The sequence below is a fragment of the Ailuropoda melanoleuca genome, chromosome 9 (genome assembly GCF_002007445.2).
Source record: "Ailuropoda melanoleuca isolate Jingjing chromosome 9, ASM200744v2, whole genome shotgun sequence".
Taxonomy (NCBI): Eukaryota; Metazoa; Chordata; class Mammalia; order Carnivora; family Ursidae; genus Ailuropoda; species Ailuropoda melanoleuca.
Window position 1 is genome coordinate 51,814,222 of NC_048226.1, and position 25,602 is coordinate 51,839,823.

General features: G+C 38.5%; 1 protein-coding gene across 2 annotated transcripts in view; it reads right to left on the bottom strand.

Annotated features, from left to right (window-relative positions):
• The window catches only part of ZNF704 (zinc finger protein 704), a 231,783-nt gene that overhangs the window by 205,804 nt on the left and 377 nt on the right, over positions 1–25,602 (bottom strand). The window contains exon 1 of one of the 2 annotated variants that reach the window (XM_034668237.1): positions 25,280–25,406. The exons of the other annotated variant lie outside the window; for it this stretch is intronic. The gene's annotated coding sequence lies outside the window, so the exon portion shown is untranslated. Of the gene's footprint in view, positions 1–25,279; positions 25,407–25,602 lie in introns of those variants that run through there. 2 annotated transcript variants of the gene reach the window in all.

Genomic DNA, 25,602 nt, shown 5'->3' on the forward strand with positions numbered 1-25,602 from the left:
TATAACGTTCTTAAGGGACAAAATTATGGACATGGAAAACAGATTGGTGGTTGGTAGGGATTAGAGATGCAGGGGTGAGAAAGAGGCAGCTATAGCTATAAAAAGGCAACAGGAGGGATCCTTGTGATGGGACTGTTCCCTATCTTCACTGTGGTCTTGGTCACATAAATCTATCACATATGTGGTAATATTGCATACACACACACACACAGGTGCATTATAATTGATGAAATCTGAATGAGGTCAGCGGATTGTATCAATATCAGCTTCCTGGGTGTGATACTGTCTTGCAGTTAAGCAAGATGTTACCATTGGAGGAAACTGGATGAAGGTTATACAGGATCTCTCCGTGTAATTTCTTACAACTGTGGGTGAACTGATAATTATATTTTGAAGTTTTTTTAACCTAAAAAAAAGATAAAAAAGAAAAAGATACATAGTCTACCTCTGTTTTACAGGTGAATAAAGGAACAAGCACTAAAGGAATTTACTCGAGATTGCACTGTTAGCTAAGAGCTAGATAAAAAATAAGACTCGGGACTCTGAATCTTCCACTGTGCCATAATCCTTAACGCAAATAATAAGAGAGGCAATCATTACTGTTCCATCCCATCCTGGGGGATTAAAATAATAAAGACAGGGGCACCTGGCTGGCTCTGCCAGTAGAGCACGCTACTTGTGATTTAATAGCCATGAGTTCAAGCCCCACATTGGGTGTAGAGCTTACTTAAAAAAAGATATTCAGCAAATAGAAAAATAATCCAATTTTTTAAAAAAGAGAAAAAATAATAAAGATAACATCAAGCAGCCAAAAATCTAGTTAAGGATACATGGAATAATGTTAAGGGAATAAGTGAGAACTAAATTTAAGTATTACATGATTCTAACTTAAATATATACAACTCAGAGAAAAAAGGCACAAACAATTCTACTACAAATCTGAACAAATCTAAGGCAAATAACCTCATTTATACAGAAAAACCCATAAGAAAAGGACTTCTTATCCAGATGCACAGACTTACCCTTAAATATATCTTAAGCTTAGGATACCACATTCTGGGCAGAAGGGGGACCATCACAGGAGACGTGCAGCTAATGGCTACCAGCCTGGGGTCTGCTCCCCTGCCCCCACCCTCCTCAGTGGCAAGCCCAGCGACACAAAACATCCTAGGAAAGACACAAGTACTCTTCTTCACAGAAGAAAGCCATGCACAACAAATAAATCTAGCCTGAGGTGGGATTTGTTATTTACCTCAGAGTCTAGTTTTAAATTTATTATGATTGCAATCTGTGGGTCAAAAGGGACGAATGTATTACTTAATACTTGGTTCCATCTTGTTATCAACTTTGTGACAGAACACTGCAAGAGGACTGGAAAGCAGTGTTCTGCACACAGGGCCGACTCCATCTACACTGCAGTGAGTTCCAGCAATGAAGCATTGCGATTCTGGTAATGATCATGGGTTTTCAGGTTCTGTTTACCTGGCCTGGAAGATGATGGATTTTTAAGGTCTGAGGATGAAGATAAAAACTCTTATGATAGTTTTGCACATTTGGGAGCTTGTTCTATAGCTTTAATGTTCACTGGAATATGTTTCTTATTTATTTATTTATTTATTTATTTATTTATTTATGGATTTTATTTGAGAGAGAAGGAGAGAGAAAGAGAGAGCAATGAGCTGGGAGTGGGGAGGGGCAAAGGGAAAGGGAGAAGCAGACTCCCTGATGAACAGAGAGTCTGACAGAGGGCTTGAACCCAGGACCCTGGAATAATGACCTAAGCAAAAGTCAGATGCTCAACCAAGGTGCCCCAAAATATACTTCTTTTTAGAATTCAATTTTTGTTGCTCCCAACAAAATGTTTGCTTTTTTTTTTCATTATCAGCATAACACTGGGATTTTAGTTAAGTTTGTTATGTTTTGTATCAGTTTTTCTTGAAATATTATTTTGCATTAATAAGCAATGGTAACTTTCTGGGATTTTACTCAAATTTACTGTGATTTTGTTGATTTTGTACCTTTATTCATACTTGCTTTTTAATCATGTACTAGATGGAACTTCATTCTTAATTGTGGTTCGTATTGTGGCCTTGCTTTTTAATTACAGCCCCATAATTTGCTTTATATCACATAATGGTATGAGATTAAATTCACCAGAAACGTCTTTTTTTTTTTTTTTTTTTTTTTTTTTTTTTTTTTTTTTTNTAGTATTCCTTAACATAAACTTAGCTGTTGGCACATTTTTCAGAACGGGTGGGCTATCACGATTTTTCCCCAGGTTGTTATTCCTGTATTTATAAGAATGCAACTTAAAAATCATGCATAATACATGCATAGGATAAAAAGTAATCGCCTCCCCCCCCCAAAAAAAACCCTCCCTATGAAACTGAAATGCTTCTTATATGATGGCATGACACTGGCATGGTGTCCCCCAGCAAAGTCAGCCAAAATGATATTCTGCTAGCACTAATGCCTGCTTTTACCACCTCACCTCCCTGTCCTTCACCAGGGCCGCTTCCTGTCCCCTGCTCTCCTCACTCACTATGTGCTTTCCCTTGTTGTTTTGCTTTGCCTTATGCCTAGAGTACCATTCACCTCATTCTCCACTTTACAATCTCCTTCCCAGCTTTTAGAATTCGTTCTAACAACATCATTTACTCCAAAGCCTTCATGGACTCCTGTAAGTAGCTAACTCTCCCTTTTCTGTGTTCCCAGAACACTTTTGAGTTCATTGCTATAGAACTCAGAAGGCTGTGCTATAAATATCTGCAAATATGTTTGTTTCCTCGATTTGAGAGGAGTACCTCAGGTGGGGACTATGGGAAAGTACCTGACCTAAAGCAGGTGGCAAGTAAAGCAGGCTTGCTTCCTGATTGTCCCAGCCATCAGCCTGCTAGGTTGGGCTATTGTTTTGTTTTTGGAAAACAGCAGCAAGTTTATTCTCATGATCTAAGGAAAATGCATGAGCCAATGCAAGGCAGGGACATAATTATTTTTTCCAGCTGACTTTGGCAGGGATCTCTCAGGATCCCCATTTAGAGAGCAAAGGCTGAGAGAGAAAACATATGCTTGTTCAGGATCCTTTTTGTTAGAAGGCACATGAGGGGTGGGACTGATTTTCTATAGGGCGATCTGACTGAGAGCAATAGCTAAGAAAGGAATCCAGTGCCTTCAGTCAGTAGGGACCCCCTGAAAAACGCACTATATGTCAAACATCCGACCTATTTTGGACAGTGAGTTAGAATATCATCTCTTGGACCTTTAAGATGTGCACCTGGAAAGGAAAGGCAGGAAAGCAATATGTAGCTTTGCTGACACGAACCCTTAGACAACTATGGGGAATGAATGAAATCATTTGGGAACATGCTTCCATATTGCTGTACTCATGGTGAAGATAATAATCCCATCAATGTTAGTGGACCTATGCCACATAAATCAGTTTTTAATAAAACAAGTTTCTACCTCTTTGACTGATAAACTTTGGTAGTTTTTGTTGCAAATTTCTCTAAAATGTATTAGTTGCCTTCTTGTCTCTCTATTGAACAAAACAAAATTTTCTTGATGGTATAAGTTCATGGAAATATTAAATAGTAATACAGAGTGATATGGCCTCAGGAACTCCTTGCCACCACATTAAATGGATCCAGAGAGTTAAAATTTCTTATTTCATATGCTCACTTGCACAGTATTTTAAATATAGGTTCCATATCTTCCATCAACATCAGTTCATGCTTGCTGCTCTTCGGACAGTGACTCTTAGTAGGGAGAACTTTCTTCCTGCTTATTTCCAACTTTTAATTTGCTGCAGTCCAAGAAACCACATACCACATTTGTAGGAACTATAGTAAGTAAGAATGAATAAGTTAATGGGTGTGTTTCTCACTGGACTTAAAACTCCTAGAAAGAAATAACTATTGCTATTTTTAAGCCCCTGAAGTGCCTAGCATGGTGCTTTGCATACCATAGAACTAAGTAAATGTTCTCTGATTTGACTTAAGCAATATGAGCTGTATTTTTATGCCTACTCCAGCTACTCAAGCATTGTTAGCTTACTTTCTGTTGTTTTAAGGTAGGTCACCAAGAATAGTTTGCCAGATAAGTGATCTCCCTAAGTGATACATATCACTCTTATGGTTTGGAAGGATATACGCAGCAAGGTGAATGACTGGTGGTTACCTGTGAAAGATAATAATTTTAGATGTTTATTAGTTCCTTCTTTTTTTTTTTTTTAAAGATCTTATTTATTTATTTGACAGAGATAGAGACAGCCAGTGAGAGAGGGAACACAAGCAGGGGGAGTGGGAGAGGAAGAAGCAGGTTCCCAGCGGAGGAGCCTGATGTGGGGGCTCGATCCCAGAACGCCGGGATCATGCCCTGAGCCGAAGGCAGACGCTTAACTGCTGTGCCACCCAGGCACCCCTCTTCTTTTTTTTTTTAAGATTTTATTTATTTGAGAGAGAGAGAGAGAGAGAGCACATATGAGCATACAGGGGGGGGGGGGGGCAGAGGGAGAAGCAGACTCCCCTCTGTGCAGGGAGCCCAATGCCCAAGACCCTGAGATCACGGTCTGAGCGGAAGGCAGATACTTAACTGAGCCACCCAGGTGCCCTAGTTCCTTCTTTCTTCTTAACAGCACTTAAAAAACAAATATTGCTTCTATAATGTAAAAAAGTCATGTCAAACCTAGGATAATTTTAGATGGAAATACCAATTTTCCAATTTCTAATTTCCAAATACCAAATTCCAATTCTGTGAAAAAACGAACTTAAATGAGTGGGAAATGCAAGCACAAAGTAAGCAGAGAGGCTACCACAGGAATGAAGAGAATAATTACTAGGGAAGAAAACATGGTGGAAAAAACAAACAGGACATGGTAATAGATGAGATTCAGAATGAAAGGTGATAAAGGAAAATCATTAGAGAGTATTTGTACAACGACTTGCTTATTCTTTCATTTTCTATTGATTTGAGTGTTTACTGAGCATCCATTCCTATGCAAATATTCTCATTGGGTACTGGGTAAAAATGGAGAAAATGGAAATCAATGGGGGGAAGGGGAGGCAATGATGATGGCTGGAAGTCATTGAGAAACAAGATGAGTATGACTACTTGACATGAGTAAATAGGAGACTAGTGCACGAATGAGTCTGAATGGAAGATACCAACATGAAAATCTACAAACACATGGCAGATGAGACAAAAGCAAGGAGGAAGATTAGAAAGAAAGGATTCAAAGTCATCATCTGGAAAGAACCATTTAACCTTTTGCCATGGTTGCCTCATGATTAAACTGAAATAATAATGACTGTCAAGGATATTATAAGAGGTACTATATGTGAAATGACTTTAAAGATTTTAAAGCACTGTAAGAACATAAGACATAATCAATGTTTTGCTGTCACAAATCAAAGGGTGGGAAGAAGGACAAAAGCATTCATGTCTCATGACATATTTAAAGAGTAAAGACTTCTTTCTTAAGTGATAAGCTCCAAGTCCTATATTTTTCTCTATTTCTACTCCCCAGCGCCTTCCTGTCAACTTTGCCAACTTTTTAAAAAGGATACACCAAAAATATTTAGCAAAGATTAGAGGGGCTGCCTGAGCAGAGTTCTCCTTTCCAACTCACTGGGCATTACGTTACAAGAGAATATAATTAGAGAAACTTGCCTAACTTTGGTGTTGGTATTAGAGAGTATGAAAAACTAATTTTAAAACAAGGCTGTTAAGACAGCAACATTAAAATGGAATTTCTTTAAATAGCTACAATTGTATTTCTTTTTGTAGTAAACTAAAAACATGAATACCATTTACTACTTGATCCTAGTCACTTAGCTTAAGTTTTAAATTCCACTCTTTTTTTGCTTAAAACAACAGGAAAAAAAGGGGGAGACTAGAGAACAGGAGTCAGCACATATGAGCTTAGACTGGCTTTGCAGCTTAGCAAATTATTAACCACTGCCAGGTTTCTACATTTGTAAAATGAAAACTGTAATATGAGTCCTATGTTTTCACTATCCTTGTAGTTGTCATTTCATATTATTTCTTAGTTTGACTATTCTCCCACCAAATTAAATACTCTGCGAGGACCATGTCCTTCTTGTTCAGTAGTATATTCTCTGCGTCCAGTAAAGTGGCTGGTACAAAGTGGCACTAAATTAATCTAATGTTTAGATATCCCAAGACGAAAGTGACAGAAGAGGAATTAATTATTCATCTATTTTCTTGTATCTTTTGACGAGTAAATGTCTTCAATTTTGATTAAGTCCACTTTATCAATTTGTTTTTCTTTTATATCAGTGCTTTCTGGTTCTTATCTGAAAAATCTTTGCTTACCCTAAGGTAACAAAGATATTCTCTTCTGTTTTCTTCAAGAAGCTTTATAAGTTTTAGCTATTACATTTGTATCTGATTCGTTTTGAATTAATTTTTGTGTATGGTACAAGGTAAGGGTATAGGTTTTTGTTGTTGTTCTTTCCAATTGGGTAGTCTTTCTAGGATTATTAGTTGAAAAGACTTCACTGAATTTCCTTGGTGCCTTAGTTGAACCATTTTTTTGTGTGGGTCAATTTGGGCTCTTTATTCTGTTGCATAAACCTCTCTGTCTATCCTGTAGTATCAAGAGCACATTGTTCGGAGTACTTTCACTTTATAGCAAGTCCCAAAATCAAGTACAATAAGTCCTCCAATTTTTTTCTTATTTTTCAAAATTGTTTTGCTATTATAGCTGTTTTGCATTTCCACACATTTTATATTAGCTTGTCAATTTCTGCAAAAATTCCTGCTGAGATTTTTTTTTTTTAATTTATTTATTTGACAGAGACAGACAGCCAGAGAGGGAACACAAGCAATGGGCATGTGAGAGGGAGAAGCGGGCTTCCCGCTGAGCAGGAAGCCTGATGCAGGGCTCAATCCCAGGACCCGGGATTATGACCTGAGCCAAAGGCAGATGCATGACGGCTGGCTGAGCCACCCAGGTGTCCCTCCTGCTGAGATTTTGTTTGGAACTATGTTGAATCTATAAATCAATTTGTGGAGAACTGACATCTTAACTATATTAAGTCTTCTCACTGAACATGCCATATTGACTCATTTATTTAGGTCTTTTTAAATTACTCTCATCAATATTTTATAGATCTCACACATCTTTTTTTACATTTTTATTTAATTTTATCCCCAAATGTTCAGTCTTTGATATCCCTGTAATTTTTTAAAATTTTATTTTCCAAATGCAGTACATGCAATTGATTTTTTTAAAGATTTGTTCATTTGAGAGACAGAGAGAAAGTGTGTGGTGGAGAGAGGCAGAGGGAGAGAGAGAGAGAGAGAGTGCCAGGCAGACTTGGCATTGAGTATGGAGCCCAATGTGGGGCATGATCTCACCACCCTGAGATTATGACCCTAGCCAAAACCAAGAGTTGGATGCTCAACCTACCGTAGCACACAGGTACCCCTATGCAATTGATTTTTATAAAATGGCCTTGTATACTGTTACTTTGCTAAGTTCACTGATTAGTTCTAGTAGTTTTGTCAATTCCTTAGGATTTTCTCTGTATATGATCATATCATCTGCAAAGAAAAAGTTTTACTTTTTTTTCTTTTTTAAATTTATTGTTTTTTAAAGATTTTATTTATTTGAAAGACAGAGAGTGAGTGACAGAGTATGAGCAGGGGGAGGGGGAGAAGCAGACTCCCCCGTTGAGCAGGGAGCCTATGTGGGGCTTGACCCCAGGACGCCGGGATCATGACCTGAGCTGAAGGAAGTTGCTTAAACGACTGAGACACCCAGGCATCCCTACTTTCTTTTTTTCTAATCTTTATACTGTCCATGAATTTTTCTTGCCTTATCACACTGGCTAGACCTCCAACACAATGTTGACTAAAGGGGTTAGAGCACACATCCTTGCCTTGTTCCTGATATTGGTGGGCTGATTTTGCTATTAAGTGTAATAGTAGTTATAGGCTTCTTATATGTGATCTTAATCAGTTTGAGGAATTTCCCTCCTATTTCTAATGTGTTGAGAATTTTTTAAATCACGAATGGGTGTTGAACTTTGTTTTTTCTGAATCTATTGAGATGATCATGTGGCTTTTCCCTTTCATTCTACTAATAAAGTTAATTATACCAGTTGATTGTCAAGTATTTCACCAAAAGTACATTTTTGGGGAGGGAAAACTTTGATCATAATGTATTCTCCACTTTTACATAGCTAGATTTGATTTGCTAATATTTTGTTTAGCATTTTGTGTCTATGTACATAAAAGTTTATAATGTTCTTTATTTGTAATGTCATTGTATATTTTTAGTATCAGGGTTATGTTGGCCTCATAAAATGTATTTGGAAGATTCCATTTTCTTTTTCAGTAAAAGTTTTTGTGAGATTGGTATTATTTCTTCCTTAAGTATTTGAGAGATTTCACTTGTGAAACCATGCAGGCCTAGAGTTTTCCATGTGCACAGGTCCGTAATTATAAATTCCATTTATTTAACAATGGTGGGTTATTGAAATATCCTATTACTTCTTGTGTTCAGTTTTGTTAATTTGTTTTTCTTTTTTTTAATAATTTTTTTATTATATTATGTTAGTCACCATACAGTACATCCCTAGTTTTTGATGTAAAGTTCCATGATTCATTACTTGAGTATAACACCCAGTGCACCATGCAATACGTGCCCTCCTTAATACCCATAGTTAATTTGTTTTTCAAGGAAATTTCCCATTTCATCCAACTCATCCAAGACACTGGCATAAACTCTTCTACTAACATAGAGTAATATGTCCTAATTATCCTTTTAAAGTCTTCAGGATCTGTAGTGACTTTCATTCTTAATATTGGTAATCTGTGTTCTCTCTCTCTCTCTTTTTAAAATCAGTATAACTAGGGGTTTATCAATTATATAATATATATAACATATATATTTCTTCCTCCATACATTCCTATCTCAGTAACATACCCACTGTACACAAAGTTTACTGTCTGTCTCCCCAAGTAGAGTGTGAACAGGAAATCTTTCCCAGTCTTGTTCTTGCCTGTGACCTTGCAGCTGGCAAAGAGTAGGAGCTCAGTGAATATTTGTTGAGTGAAATAACCATGAGATTGAATGAAATAGCCCCAAACTTTTTAAACAATAAAACCATCAACTTATCACTGAATTTAAACAAGATCTTTAAGATATCTCAATTTTAACATAAAAATACAGGCATAGTTTACAAACAGTGAAAACTACACCATATCTATTAAAAGTTTTAAAGTAAAAATAGTTCTTCCTAATAACCTCTATGCTAGATTGCAAGAAAAACTCAAGCGACCAAAATCAATACAGGGAGTTGAGATAATAACCTATTTGAACTCAGACATCTCTTTTAGAATAAGAATAAAGAGCTAAAAAAATTGCTGTCACCCAACAGATGACTTAAAGCACATTTTCAGGACCTCTTAACCACCCACCAAGCACTAATGTAACAAGAAATGCAAATAGCAGTCCCTTCCTCTTTCTGTAAACCCTACCTTGGGTCATTTCAAACCTTCAGGCGGCTCCTCTCTCACTGCCAACCACCACTTTCCCACTTTAAGATGCCACTAGGGCAGTGCTTACATGGAGATAGGTGCCCATTTTCCTCCCTTTCTGGGATACTGCAACTAATACTTGATGAAACAAGATTATTTTTCTTTCAGATGCTCTTCACATACTCAGTTTTATAAGTTCTAAATTCTTTATTGTAATATTTACACTATTTCTCTAATATTTTGTTAAACTGGTTTTGAGTTGTAAGTATGTGAACCTGCTAATTGAAAACATTTTCAAAATTTTACCATTTTTTTCATTTGAAATATAATTAACATACAACATTATATTAGTTTCAGATGTACATACAGAATGATTTGACATTTGTATACATTGATAAATGATTACCACAATACAAAATACAACACATCTTTTTTTTCTTATGAGGAGAACTTTTAAGATTTGCTTTCTTAGTAAACTTTAACTACAATAGTATTGACTACAGTGTAAATTACATCCCCATGACTTATTTATTTCATAACTGGAAGTCTGTATTTCTTGATCCCCTTTACCCATCTCACCTACCCTGCAAACCTATCTCCTCTAGCAACCACCAATCTGTTCTCTGTATCCGTGAGTTTTGCTTTGTTTTTTTTAGATTCCACATATAAGTGCAATCATAAGGTTTTTGTCTTTCTCTAACTTATTTCACTTAGCATAATAGGTTCATCCATGTTGTCACAAATGGCAAGATTTCCTTCTTTTTTATAGCTTAGTAGTATTCCATTGTGTATAGGTGTGTGTGTGGGTGTGTGTGTGTATTTCACATCTTCTTCTTTTCATCCATTGATGGGCTCTTAGGTTTTTTCCATATCTTGGCCATTGTAAATGATGCTGCAGTAAACATAAAAATGCATATATCTTTTTGAATTAGTGTTTTCATTTTCTTTGAATACATATCCAGAAGTGGAATTGCTGGATCATATGGTTGTTCTATCTTTAATTTTTTGAGGAATTTCCATACTATTTTCCATAGTGCCTATACCAATTTACATTCCCCCCAATAGCATACAGGGGTTCCCTTTTCTCTACATTCTTCCCAACACTTGTTATTTTTTCTCTTTTTGATAATAGCCATTCTGACAAGTGTAAGGTGATATTTCGTTGTGGTTTTTATTTGCATTTCCCTGATGATGAGTGATGTTGGGCATCTTTTCCTGTGACTATTGGTTAACATTTTCTTTGGAAAAATATCTATTCAGATCCTCTGCCCATTTTTTAATTGTATTGTTGTTATTGAATTGTATGAGTTCTATACATATTTTAGATATTAATCTCTTATTAGATATATGATTTGCAGTATCTTTTCCCATTCAGTACACTGCCTTTTCATTTTGTTAATGGTTTCCTTCACGATGAAGAAGCTTTTTAATTTGATGTAGTTTATTTATTTTTGCTTTTGCTGTTCTTACTTTGTGGACAGATCCAAAAAAACATCACCAGGACCAATGTCAAGGAGGTGACCTCTTATGTTTTCTTCGGGAGTATTATGGTTTCAGGTCTTACATGCAAGTATTTAATTCATTTTGAATTAATTTTTGTGTATGGTGTAAGATAGTGGTCCAGTTTCATTCTTTTACATGTAGCTGTTCAGTTTTCCCAGCACCGTCTACAGAAGAGACTTCCCTTTCCTCCTTGTATATTATTGCCTCCTTTGTCATAAATTACTTGATCATATAAGCACGGTTTATTTCTGGGCTCTCTATTCTGTTCCATTGATCTGTGTGTCTGTTTTAATGGTAATGATAACACTGTTTTGATTACTACAGTTTTGTAATATAGCTTGAAATCAGGATGCCTCCAGCTTGTTCTTTCCCAAGATTGCTTTGGCTATTCGTGATCTATTGTGGTTTCATACAAATTTTAGAAAGTTTGTTGTATTTCTGTGAAAAATGCCATTGGAATTTTAATAGGAGTTACACTGAATCTATATACTGCTCTGGGAATGTGGACATCTTAGCAATATTAATTCTTCCGGTCCATGAGTATGTAGTCTTTCCATTTATTTGTGTCCTCTTCAGTGTCTTATAGTTTCAGTGTATAGGTCTTTCACCTCCTTGGCTAAATTTATTCCTAGGTATTTTATTATTTTTAATGCAATTGCAAATGGGTTTGTTTTTCTTAATTTCTCTTTGTGATAGTTCATTGTTAGTATATAAAAATGCAACAAATTTTTGCATATGGATTTTGTACCCTGAAACTTCACTGAATTCATATACTAATTCTAACAGGTTTTTGGTGGAGTCTTTAGGGTTTTCTATAAATAAAATCATGACAGTTTTACTTCTTCTTTTCAGATTTGGATGCCTTTATTTCTTCTTATTGCTTAAAAGCTATGGCTAAGATTTCTAATACTATGCTGAATAAAAGTGGTGAGAGTGGGCATCTTTGTCTTCTTTCTGATCTTACAGGAAAAGCTTTCAGATTTTTGCCATTGAGTGTAATGTTAGCTGTGAGCTTGTCCTATATGGCCTTTATTATGCTGAGCTATGTTCCAACTATACCCACTTCGTTGAGGTTTTTTTTTTTAAATAATAGATGTACGTTAAATTTTGTCAAATATTTTGTGCATCTATTCAGATGATTACGTGATTTTTACCCTTCATTTTTTAAAGTGGTGTGTCACATTAATTGATTTATGGATCTTGAAACATCCTTGCATCTCTGTAATAAATTCTACTTGCTCATGGTTTATGATTCTTTTAATAAGTGTGGTTGAATTCAGTTTGCTAATATTTTGTTGAAGTTTTTGCATCTATGTTCAACAGTGATACTGGCCTGTAATTTTCTTTTTTTGTGGTGTCCTTGTCTGATTTTGGTATTATAGTAACACTGGCCTCTAAACATGAATTTAGAAGCATTCTCTCCTCTTTAATTTTTTAAAAAAGTTTGAAAAAGATATTAAATCTTTGAGCATTTGGTAGAAATCACCAGTGAAGCTGCTTGGTCTTGAACTTTTGTTTGTTGGGAGTTTTTTGATTACTGATTCAATCTCTTTACTAGTAATCAGTTTATTCAGGTTTCCTATTTTTTCATGACTTGGTCTTAGAAGGTTGTATGTTTCTAGAAATTTATCCATTTCTTCTAGAACGTCCAATTTTTTGGCATATAATCATTCCTGGTAGTCCCTAATGGTCCTTTGTATTTCCTTGGTATCAAACATAACTTCTCTTTCATTTCTGATTTTATTTGAGACCTCTCTCATTTTTCCTTAGTGAGTCTAGTTAAAGGTTTGCCAATTTTGTTTATCTTTTCAAAGAACCAAGTTTTAATTTCATTGATCTTTTTCACTGCATTTTTAGTCTTAATTTCATTTATTTCTGTTCTATTATTTCCTTCTTTCTACCCATACGGGGCTTCGTTTGCTCTTTTTCTAGTTCCGTTAGGCATAAAGTTAGATAGTTTATTTGAGGTTCTTTTGTTTCTTGAGGTAGGCCTATATTGCTATAAACTTCCCTCTTAGAGCTTTTGCTGCATCTCATAGATTTTGGTATATTAAATGTCCCTTTTCATTTGTCTCAAGGTATTTTTTTTATTTATTTATTTTTTTAAAGATTTTATTTATTCATTTGACAGAGAGAGACAGCCAGCGAGAGAGGGAACACAAGCAGGGGGAGTGGGAGAGGAAGAAGCAGGCTCCTAGTGGAGGAGCCCGACGTGAGGCTCGATCCCAGAGCACCGGGATCATGCCCTGAGCCAAAGACAGATGCTTAAGGACGGCCACCCAGGTGCCCCGGTATTTTTTTATTTCTTCTTTGGTTTCTTCACTGACCCACTGGTTGTTCAGTAGCATGACTTTTAATCTCCACATATTTGTGATTTTTCCAGTTTTCTACTTGTAATTGATTTCTAGTGCTATGCCACTGTGGTTGGAAAAGATGCTTGACATGATTTCAACCTTGTTGAATTTACTGAGTCTTGTTTTGTGGCCTACCTCATGGTCTGCTCTGGACAATATGTACACTTAGATTCCATGCGTACTCAAGAAGAATGTGTATACTGCAGCTGTTGGATGTATATATCTATTAAGTCCATCTAATCAAATGTGTCATTTAATGCTGATGTTTCCTTATTGATTTTCTGCCTGGGTGATCTATCCATTGACATAGCAGGATATTAAAGTACCCTAACATTATTGTATTGCTGTCAATTTCTCAGTTAAATCTGTATTTGTTTTATATACTTAAGTTATATATTTAGGTGCTCCTAATGGATGCATAAATATTTACAAATGTTATATCTTCTTGCTGGAGTGACCCCTTTCTCAATATGTAATGCTCATCTTTGTCTTTTATTACAATTTTTGTTTTAAAGTCTTTTTTGTTTGATATAAGTATAGCTACCCCAGATTTCTTTTGGTTTCCATTTGCATGAAACATCTTTTTCCATCCTTCATTTTCAGTATGTGTGTGTCCTTGCATCTGAAGTGAGTCTCTTGTAGGCAGCATATAGATGGATCTTGTTTTTTAATCTATTTAGCTACTCTGTGTCTTCTGATTGGAGAATTTGGTCCATTTACATTTAAAGTAATTATTGATAGGTATGTAATTATTGCCATTTTGTTAATTGTTTTCTGGCTGTTTCTCTCTGTTCTGCTGTTCTCTTGCTTTCTTCCCTTGTGGTTTAGTGATTTTCTGTAGTGTTATACTTAGGTTCCTTTCTCATTTTATTTTCTGTGTATCTACTATAGGTTTTTGCTCTGTGGTTATACCATGAGGCTCACATATAACAGTCTATAAAACAAGCTAAGAGCAAGTTAAGTTTGGACACATTCTAAAACTCTACCATTTTACTCCTCTTCCCCAAGTTTTATGTTTTTGATGTCACATTTTACATCTTTTTATTTTGTGTGTCCCTTATTTATCATAGGTAGAGTTATTTTTACTACTTTCGACTTTTAACTTTCACATTAGCTTTATAAGTGACTAATTAACTACATTTACCTTTACCGGTGAGAGTTTTACTTTCACATGTTTTATTGTTACTAATTAGTACCCTTTCTTTTCAGCTTAAAGAAGCCCTTTTAACATTTCTTGTAAGGCTGGTTTAGGGTGATGGATTCCTTTGGCTTTTGTTTGCCGAGACAGCTCTTTCTTTATCTCTTCTTCAATTCTGAAGACAACCTTTCTTGGTAGAGTATTCTTGGTTGGAATTTTTCCCTTTTAGCATTTTGAATATATCAGGCTACTCCCATCTGGCTTGTAATGTTTTTGCTGAGAAGTCTGATAGTCTTATGGGGGTTCCCCTGTATGGAACAAGTTGTTTTTCTCTTAATGCTTCAACAATTTACTTTTTTAAAAAAAATTGTTATTTAAATAAACTTTGAGTCCCTAGCCCAAATTAATAGAAATTGTGAGTTTTGGTCTTTACTAAGCACTTGTATTTGACTTATGAAGCATGAACAAGCTATATGAAAGTGTTTATGAAAATTGTATTTCATATTGTTTTTATAATTTACTCCAAAATAGAGTCTTCTCTCTCTTTAAATTACTACTGTTCCTTAAGTACCAATTCCAGTTATTTTTAAAGTCTGGTGATCCCAACTGTTTTCTGCAGTGTTTGACAAATATCTATGTCATCTGATACAAAATTATGATAGATAGATAGATAGATAGATAGATAGATAGATAGATAGATAGATGATAGATAGAAGAAAGAAAGGCATTGCTCCATCTTCTCTGGGGCTTATTTTCCATATCTGTAAATGGGGATAATAATATCCACCTTCCAGATTACAAAGAGGGTCAAATGAAGTTAACTATGAGGGCCCCCTATAAATTATGATGTATTAAATGTTGGGTGATACTGATATAAATATTGAACAGTATCCAATAAAGAGTCCTTATACAATGAATTCAGTGTTCACAAATGCTTAACCCCCTTTTTGCAATAGTCACACTGTTGTTGACAGAAAATGTGTCAACTGCAAGGTCCTAGTGATTTTATATATTCTTTTCATTTAGACTATTCTGATACTTCAAATTGTTTTTCCTTTAGAATGTGGAAAAGATATCATTGAATACATTTTCCTGGGTGTAAACACATTGTGATTTTCTGTTCCCTCGGCACTTTTTAATTCTGTTATGATAGCCCCTCTCACACCTCCCATCTCCTCCACTAGACCCATAATGGAGCCTGATTTACCAAGAAAGTGAGTGTTCTCTACCAGTTCTTAAATTTCACACACAAAAACAGTATTCACAGATATACAAGTGAAAATTTACCACATGAAATACTCTCTCTCTCTTTTTTTTTTAGAAACTTGATACTGAAAAAATTATCAGCTTTATGAGGGGAAATATTTTGAAGATTGCATGACACACAAACAACTTAAAAAAACATTTTTTAATAGAGAGAGAGTGTGAATGGGGGTGAGGAGCAGAGGGAGAGAAAGAATCTTAAGCAGGCTCCATGCTCAGCAGGGAGCCTGATGCTGGGCTGTATCTCACAACCCTGAGATCACAACCTGAGCCTAAATCAAGAGTTGGACCCTTAACCCACTGAACCACCCAGGCATCCCCCCGCACCCCAAAGAACATTTTAATCTTTCTCTGCACATGTGAAAATCTATTTCTTTAATAATGCAGTTTTAGTTATTTATCTCAAGTATAAGACCCTTATCCATGGATTTCTCATTTATAAAAATAATTATAAACCAGTATTTCCTAAAATGTACCCCAAGGAAAAGATGCTCCAGAACAAAAGGCTCTGTAATCTAATAAATATATAAATACCACAACCTATATTCACCATCTTAGAAATTCAAAATGGCCCTTGGTATCTATGATCAGTAGCTTCTTTACAGGTATCTGAGTGTTGTACTACTTTCCCAATTTCCTCTATGTTTAAAATATTTTGTAACTTAAAAAAATCTATGCCTCAGTTTTTAACTGGAATCCCCCCCAAGTTGTTTAGCCAGAGTGTCCTTTTTACTCCTTCTGGATATCTCCCCAATAGTAGAAGCAAGTAGGTAAAAGAGTTTAAAGGTACACTTTAGGCTGCACATCCCCATCTCCTGAAAAAACAACGACTTCTTCACCAAACAAAAGTACAACAGGTCCTAGACACAAATGCAGAGGAGGATGGGAAGGGCAAACCCACATCTCAGAGATTCTTAGCCATATGCAAGTTAGAGGTGGTGGAAAGTGACATCACTGTATTTCTACCACAGCTTTTAACAACACACATTGAATGTATGTGGTAAGGCTCTTCTCGCCCCTTTGGATAGTAGCCAGATTTACTTCAATGTAAGAACTATAGATCTGAACAGACTGATGAACCTAAGAGACAGAACTCCTCTGTCCTCTTTGCACAAGTTGATAAATGACTCACAGCTTCCTGAGATGAAAAGGAAGATTCAAGCTCACCACATATATGACAGAACACCAGAAAGTTCAGATGAACGAAGCCACTTCAGGAAGCAGCTTTCTTAAATACCTCGGTAGCATGAAATAAGGAGAAGGTTGTAATAGTTAAAATAACTATGGGATTTGAGATCCTTGAGCAAAATTTTACAAAAGATTCCGTTCTGAGAGCATAAAGGAAATAAACTGCCAGCCATATCAAATTTCAGGAGGTCATTAGGTCATATTCAATAATAATAGGCAATGACAAGACAATATTATCCCAATTTTATAGATGCTAACACTGAAGCCCAGAGATATTAAACAACCTGATAAGGCCACGCAACTAGTAAGAGGAGACAGCAGAATTTGAACCCAGAGCCTGTTACATCCTTCCTGATCTACAAAGAGGTAACAGTGGAGTGAGGGGTAGCCAGCAGGATCACCTGCTTTGACACAAGCCTGTTCTCTCCCACCTCACTAATGAGCCCACAATGAAGGTCACACTAATGGACTAAAATTATTCTGTCTACAGGTTTTATCAAATAGTGTTTCAAGCACACAGCCTCTTTAAAAATTGGATTTAATTTAAAATGTTGGAGCACTTTTGACATTCACTTACTTTGACGAGAAATCCCCAATTAGTCTAAATCAGGGATATTTTACTTTCATTTAACCTTCCATTGTGACAAGAACATACGGAAAGCAAGTGTGTCACAGGTAACTGCTGGACATAGCATCAACATGACACACGCTAAGTCAGTCCTCAGGGAGCAATACACAGGCAGGATCCTTTTATTTCTTTGCACCTCAAGGCCCCATGGTATTCCATAGGATGAACCTACCCCTCTCATATGTTACTGCAAACTTCTTACCCCAAAATTACAGACCTGCCTTCAAAACTCTAGAGTTGAGACTATTTCCCCTACATACAAATTGTAACACTGGGTTTTCCAAAACGGTATCTTCAATGAAATGTAAAAATTCAATCACTCTAATTCTACTACGCATGTCTCAGAGTTATATCCTGTTCCATTTCATCCAGGGAGAGCAACCAAGGTTATTTGCCGAATTCAGCGATTTAAACTCATGCTTAGACTAGGTACTCAGAAATAACCTCCTGGCCAAACCAGAACATCTTTCTCATATAGATTGTTTGGCTACAATTGTTTTAGGGTATATATCCAAATTACATCCCAAATTGCGGTAGGCAAATAAGGTCTCTCAGTAAATCTAATATTGGTCTTAGGAATAAGGAGGGAAAACGGCTTAGAAGTTCTTTATAGACAATTTGGCAGGAATTTGCTAGACTGTGGGCTCTCTGAAGGTGGGTCTTACTCACTGTTATTTCCCACATGTGTATTAGGAACATGATAAACAATAGCCCACAATAAATGTCTACTGAGGGAATGGACAGGAACATGAATAAGCAAACCCAAAGAAAATCACCCTTACTTCAATGATACAGATTTGGCTGGGCCAGAAGGCTGGGTATGAGGGCCCTGGAATATTCTCAAATATTTCAGAAAGTCTAATGGAAACTATGCATTTACCTTAAGAGGAGATTGCACAGGGCAACTAAAAGGTCACATTTCTTCTACTTTAGCACGCTTGATATCAAGTCACTGTGACAAGACCAGTTGTTCTGTGTAGGTTGGAATTTGGAGAGGAAAATGCTCCCATGCTTCTCCTCCCTGAGCCCTTCTTGAGGTGGCAGACACAGTAATCTGACTGGGACAGATTTACAAATGAACAGAGTCTCTGTTTTATGAAGTCAAGCACACACAGGGCTGTAGCTCTCTCTGACTCCTTGTGAAGAGGCAGGGGTAAGAAGATTCAGGGTAGGGCTTGACTTCCCACTTTTCCTCCTCTTTTTTCTAATGCTTCCACAGTCAACTAGTAGTAGAGTTTTGGTGGAGGAGGGGAGGTCCTAGTTGAGGGCTGAGTACACATGTCCCTTGGAAACCACACAGGGATGGAGGACTGGCCCAGGCAGGATTCCCAGGGGGTCCTGCCCATCCTATCACATGCTACCACAGCCACAGTGAGGCCACTTCTAGCTGAGGCACTTTATCTACGATGAACATTCCAAAAAATAGAAGCTGATAAGCAGTGACAGATCACTTCAGAAGGTTGTGATTTCTCTAGCCACAGTTCTAAGGGAGTGAACTATAGAACATTCCCAGGCACAAGAAACTAACCCAGAAAGGAGGGCCATAACTTGGGGTTGGCAGACCAGGGTGTTAATCCTGGCCCCTCCAAACTTGCTAAGCAGCCCTCTCTGGACAAGGCATTCCACCTTTCATGGTCTCGGTGTCCTTAGTGGTCGAATGAGGGTATTGGATTACTAGATAATCTCTGGTTCCCTTCCAACTCCAGCAGTCTACGATTCAGTGAATGACAACTTTGTCTGGTATCTTAAGCACATGCCTTTCACTCGAGCCAACACAGACCATTTGCAAGACACATGCTTGTTAGCAAATTGGAATTCAGTGTTTGCTGCACAGACCCTGCCAAAGGATTCTTAAAGTCATCTGATATTCAAGATATAGTCTAATAGATGTGTCAACCATCCATGAAGAGCTGGCTCATAGGAAGCAGATTCCATTCAATTTAATATTCATTGAGCACCAAAAGTGGGAACTTTGGCATATATTATCTCATTTAAAAGCCTGTCTTCAGTTTTTCCACAGATGAAATGTTGATAGAAGCATGAGCAGTCTTTCATGTCCACTGTTTTCTTAAACTTATTATGCCAATACATTACTGCTCCTTTCAGATGCTTCTGTTTTTATCCTCGCACTAGTATACGGCATCACAGAGCACAACCCCAGGCCTCCTCATCTCTGCCCTACTGTTCTGCTTCATCGAATAACAACTTCCTAGGGAATCCTTCCTCTGTTTGACAATGTCCTTGTATTTTTTAAAATTAAACTCTGGATAAAGATATTGTTTACTGCAGTACTTAGCATTTCTTCTATAGGAGCCCAGGAGGTTCATGTTTTTGGGGGAGTAGAAGGTGGAATCTTGCCACTGCAGATAAATATATAAGCTTCCTTTGATCAGAAATTGAAAACTGCAACACAAAGTTTCTCTCGTTATCTCATTTAAAGCCTAAATTAGGGGGAGCCTGGGTGGCACAGCGGTTAAGCATCTGCCTTCGGCTCAGGGCGTGATCCCGGCGTTATGGGATTGAGCCCCACATGGCTCCTCCACTATGAGCCTGCTTCTTCCTCTCCCACTCCCCCTGCTTGTGTTCCCTCTCTCGCTGGCTGTCTCTATCTCTGTCAAATAAATAAATAAAATCTTAAAAAAAAAAGCCTAAATTAGTGTCCATTATAATACTCGAGCAATACATCTCAGATAGTTCATAGCATGTACTCCTCAACCTCCTTAGCCATCCCAAGTCCTCCTGGAAGTAGATGGGCAAATAAATTATGGGAGATTCCAGGCCAGTGACTAAAAGCACAGGCCGTGCATGTGAACCAAGCTCCCACTTGTGACTATACTACGTCAGCTGCAGTATTTCATTTCTGAGTCAATGTCCTCAATTGTGGAGAATGGGGCCATATTGATTCCCAAATCATCATTTCTAATGAGATCCTCCTTCCTATAAAACATTTAGTATAGTTCTTGGCTCATAAATATTTGGCAAATATGCATTCATACTAATGACATTTTGGAATCCAAACTGTGCTGCATTTCATTCCCATTCTTTTACTGATTTTATTGGTTAACTCATTGTTTTCTCCAATCCACTGACCTACGGCCTTTTCACCATTCCTCACTCCCCTCCTGTCCTTACTTTTCTTAAATCCCATAGCCCATCATTGTAGTCACAGCCATGCCAACTTCCTCAACAATACGTTCCTCTCTTTCTTTCCATTGCTCACCTACCTGGCAAAACCCCATCCCTGCTGAATCCTGCTCTCTGCTGTGTCTCCAAAGAGACAGTACAGTATAAGGCTCTGGAGTTCAGCTTTTCAGGGCTCACACACCTGCTCTGCCAACTAATACCTGTGTATCTTTAAGTTGCTTATAACTCTGTAAAATGAGGATGATAATAATAATGCCTGACTCCTGGATATGTAATGAAGTTGAAATGACACTATACACTTAGACCATAGTAGGCACTCAATAAACATTTTTTATTATTATTACTCCACACATGAGTCAGTGGAATGAATTTGGGAAAATCACATACCTAGACAGACTGCTTGCACCATAAATAGGAAACCATAGACATCAAATGGGCTCTTGATACTATCTGGAAACTCTATTTGCTTTCTCAGTATGTTTGCTCTCCTACTCTCCCATAGCACCGTGCCATCCCTTCAACTCTTACTTCAACTCTCCTCCACTCTCAGTTGATGACCTCCCCTCCTGCTGCATGGGGAAAATAGAAGCCATAAGACAAATACTACTTCATCTGACCATCATCCAATATACAACTACCCACATCTGGACCCATTTTCTCCACCTTCTCTTTAATTCAACGGAAGAAAGTTCCCTTGCTTCTGTCAAAGGCCAACCCCTGTACTTGGGTTACAGGTCTCCCCTACTGTGACTTTCCCAAGAATGTTCCTCACCTTCCTCCAAGGTGATATATCCTTGTATATCTCCTTCCATTAAGTGTGAGTGGAACTCATGACCCACCCTTAACAAATAGAATATTGCAAAAGTGATGGAGAATTGTTCTTGTGATTACAGTGAATTATATGAGACTTTACCTTGCTAAGACAGACAGGCGCTAAGATTCCCCTTGCTTGCGTGATGAAGTAAGAGGCCATGTTGAGGAAGCTCAAGTAACAAAGCACTGTGGGGAATAGAGGGAAAGGGTGTCTAGGAGCTGAGGGCAGCCTCCAGGCAAGATCCAGCAGGAAGCTGTGACCCTCAGACCTAGATGCAAGGAAATGAATTCTACTCACAACCTCAATAGACTTGTAAATGCGTTCTTCCCCAGTTAGGCCTTCTGATGAAAATACAGCCCACTTAACACCTTGATTGCAGCCATGTGAGACTCAGCAGCAGACCCAGTTAAGTGGAACTTCAACTCCTAATCCATAGATACTGTGAGAACTACTGTAAGCCAAAAAGTTTGTGGTAATTTGTTACACAGCAATAGAAAATGAAGGCATTCCCTGTATGCACCAGAAATTTCCCATAATGCTTTAGTACCTACTCTAGAGTCTACTGTATCCTATTTTTTTAAAAAAATCTAGTCTATATGCCTTCTAGGTATTCCCCCTTCTCTATGCTCTCTTTTCCAACAAAACTTGTTAAGAGTTTTTCAGATGTCTCACTATGTCCTCACCTCCCATTCACTGCTCTGCCTGCTGTATTCACATCACTGCCTTCACATTAAGTTCCACATTATTTCCTCTAGACGGATATGTCTCTATGTTTATCTTACTCAATATCCCAGTAGTATTTAACACAGTTCACCACTCTCCATCTTTAGAATGATTTCTTCTCTTGGCTCACAGGACTTCACATTCTCTAGTTTCCTTCAACTTGTCTGACTGCTGCTTCTCATCCATCTCTGCTGGCTTTTCCTCCCACACCAAACTTGAGCAGTGCTGGGCCCAAGTCTGACATCAACATGCTCTTGGCTCCCAAATTTTTCTCTCTAGCCCTGACCTCTCCCCTCAGCTCCACAACCTACAGCCAGCTGCCTAATTACATTTCCATTTACGTGTCTAATTGTCATCTCAGACTTAAAATGTCCAAAAAGAACACTTGATTTTTCTTTCACAAAAATCTGTTGTTCCCCAGTTTTCCCAATCTCAGCAAATAGCACATTTAATAAACCTTTACACTGGGGATTCTCATTCCTTCACCTTCCTCCCCTCCTCCATCAGCAAATCCTTGCAGGTCAATCTTCACAATAGATCCTAAATTTGTCTACTCCTCTCTAACTTCACTCCTCTCAACCTAGTGCAAACTGCCCTCACCTCTGACCTGGATGGCACCAACAGCCACCTAACTGGTCTCCCTGCCTCTCCCTGCTGTCCTCTATAATCCCTACAGCAGGAAATTAAAAAAAAAAAAAAAAAAAAAACCACCTTGTATGCTTTAAGGCTAAGATTTTCCAAAGACTTCATACTCTACTTGAAAAAGCCCACCAAGCCCTAGGTTGCTGGCTGCCACCTGCCTCCCTGACATATCTCGTACCTACCAAGTTCTAGCCATACTCAACTTTTTCTCCTTCCCACCTCAGGACTTTTACAATTCTTATTCCCTGGGCTGGACAGATCTTCCCAAGCTACATGTCTCAGGCCTTAGATCAAATGTCCCCTCCTCAGGGAGGTCTACCCCCTAGTCACTTTCTCTTCTTCCTCCTAGACTCTGACATCATGATTTCCCTCATAGCATGCATCACAATCTCAAGTGCCACACTTGTTTGTTTATTTGATTGTTGCTATGACTCCTCTTACTAGATTTGAGTATCAGGAAGTGCTCACTGCTATGTTCTAGAATAGCACCTGGCACCTAGCAGATGCTCAATGAATATTTGAATAAATGAATGCAGAAATATATAAATAAATAAATAAATATATATATATATAAGTTGTTGACATTTTATATGCATTAGAATAAAACGATCCATTATAGTCCATTAGAAAATCTCTCCAGATACTATCAAGATGTCATTAAAACAGCAAAAAATGAAAAGGATTTATACCTCAAACTATTCAATATATACATTACTGAAAAGCTGTTAAAAATGAAGCCCACGAAATGTTATAAAATGAAGCCCATTTTTAAAAAAATTTAACAGAAATCTGTTTCGAGATGTGAACAATCTTTTTTGATAATGTGAATTACCACACCCTAGTTATTCTGTTTCTATAGGTTTGATTTTTTTCCTACATTGGGTTTACTTTGATCACTGAGCATAAATTATAATTAATTCTTCTGTCACAAACTACAAGCCACAAGACATATTTTCAGTATTGCTGGACAAAAACACTAAGGAATCACTACTCTCCTTACTCAATGTCACTGATGCCATGTGACTTAATTCCAAACCCAGTTATATCCTGTAGCCATACAATGCAGGCTTTTTAGCAGACCATGGTAATGAGTGTGCTCATGGTCTGGATTCCAACAAGCAACTGTCAAAAACTATCATCCCGAATGACTACTTGCTGAAAATTTCTCACTCCTAGAGCTGGTACTTCCAGGGTGGTCTAGGAAAGAAATTTGTGCCTATGTCTATTCTGGGGATATTCTAAATGCTGACGTTTAGCATTTCTTTGGAAGTGCAATTTCATGCTTTGAGGAGCTTTTTTTTCCCCCCAAGCTCCAGAAGATAAATAGTCTCTATTAAGCTCGCTTGTTTATGTATTTTTTTTCTTCCTGATATACCACTATCCTCTGAAAACTCCAGTAAATAGTTACTCAGTTGATTTTAAGAACCACTCTCGAGAAAAAGCTCTAACTTCATCGCCTACCACTTGCTGCCCTCAAAACTTCTTAGCAACATACACTGTGCATGAACCTCAACGTGGTTTGCTTTGTCCAATCGCATGCCTGAAAGCCCAGCCAGTCAGTTGTGTAATAATAAACCCCTTATCTCCTGAACATACACAAACGGAAAGATCTCTCAGTGCTTCAGTGCACAAGAGACTTCACTAGAATTCTCAGCAGAAACTCACATCCCTTTTAAATGCCAAATCACCCCCACTTTTCCCGATTTCCTCTCCCCCCCATCTGCAATTCTGAGGACGGCGAAAAACCCAAAATGCTAAACAATGTCGAGTTTGGGGGGGGGGGACACTGCCAAAAGCTGCCAGCAAAATGCATTTAGAAACGAAGGGCTTGATTTTCGTTTTGTGCTTACCGGTTCCCTTACAAACATCTGTGATGGAAACTCATCAATTGTTCTTGGGGATTGAAGAAGGGATTGAAAGCTTGACAAGAGAAGCTGCTTGCTAGTTTCAGTAAGCTTGACGAGCCCTCAAAATAGGGAGGACACTCCTGCTTCCTCTGCGAAGAATAAAATCTCACCCCCTCCTACCTCGCGCGTCCCCACCCGGCGCAAACCCGCGCCTCCCTCGTCCCATATCCAAGTTCCCTACCTCGCCAAGGAGAAGTGTCCTTTCCTTGCACCCACACGAGACAACAAACCCGACCCGGCCTTTGAGGAACGGGGGAGCGAGCGCCTCGGGAAGGTGCTGGGGGCCCGAGGTGTGAGCTAATCAGTTCCCTCGCTCTGCCGCCGGCGCCGCCTGACACACCCCTCCCGGCCGGGCCTTCACCGGTCGCCAGTCCCCGGCCTCAGCCCGCGCGCCTCGCCCCGGGGCCCGGGCCCGTCTCTCTCCCGGGGCTGGCGGGTCCCGCTCGCGCCGCCGTGCCCAGCACGCACCTTCAACGCACCCCGGGCCGGGCCCTTGGGGACCGCACGGCCGGGGCCGAGGGGCAGGAAGCGCTCCTCGCTCTCCTCCTCGTCGTCGTCGCCGTCCACCACCTCGACGACCACCTCCTCGTCCTCGTCTTCCTCGTCGTCATCCTCCTCCTCCGCGCCCCCTCGGGGCTTCTCTTCCACGCGCCCGAGCCCCCTCCGCCGCCTGCTCCCGCCTTCCTCGTCCTCGTCTTCCTCCCCCAGAAGCAGCAGCACGGGCGACGAGGCGGCGGCGGCCCCGGCGGCCCGAGGGGGGCCGGTCCCGGCGTTGCGCGGCGGCGGCAGCG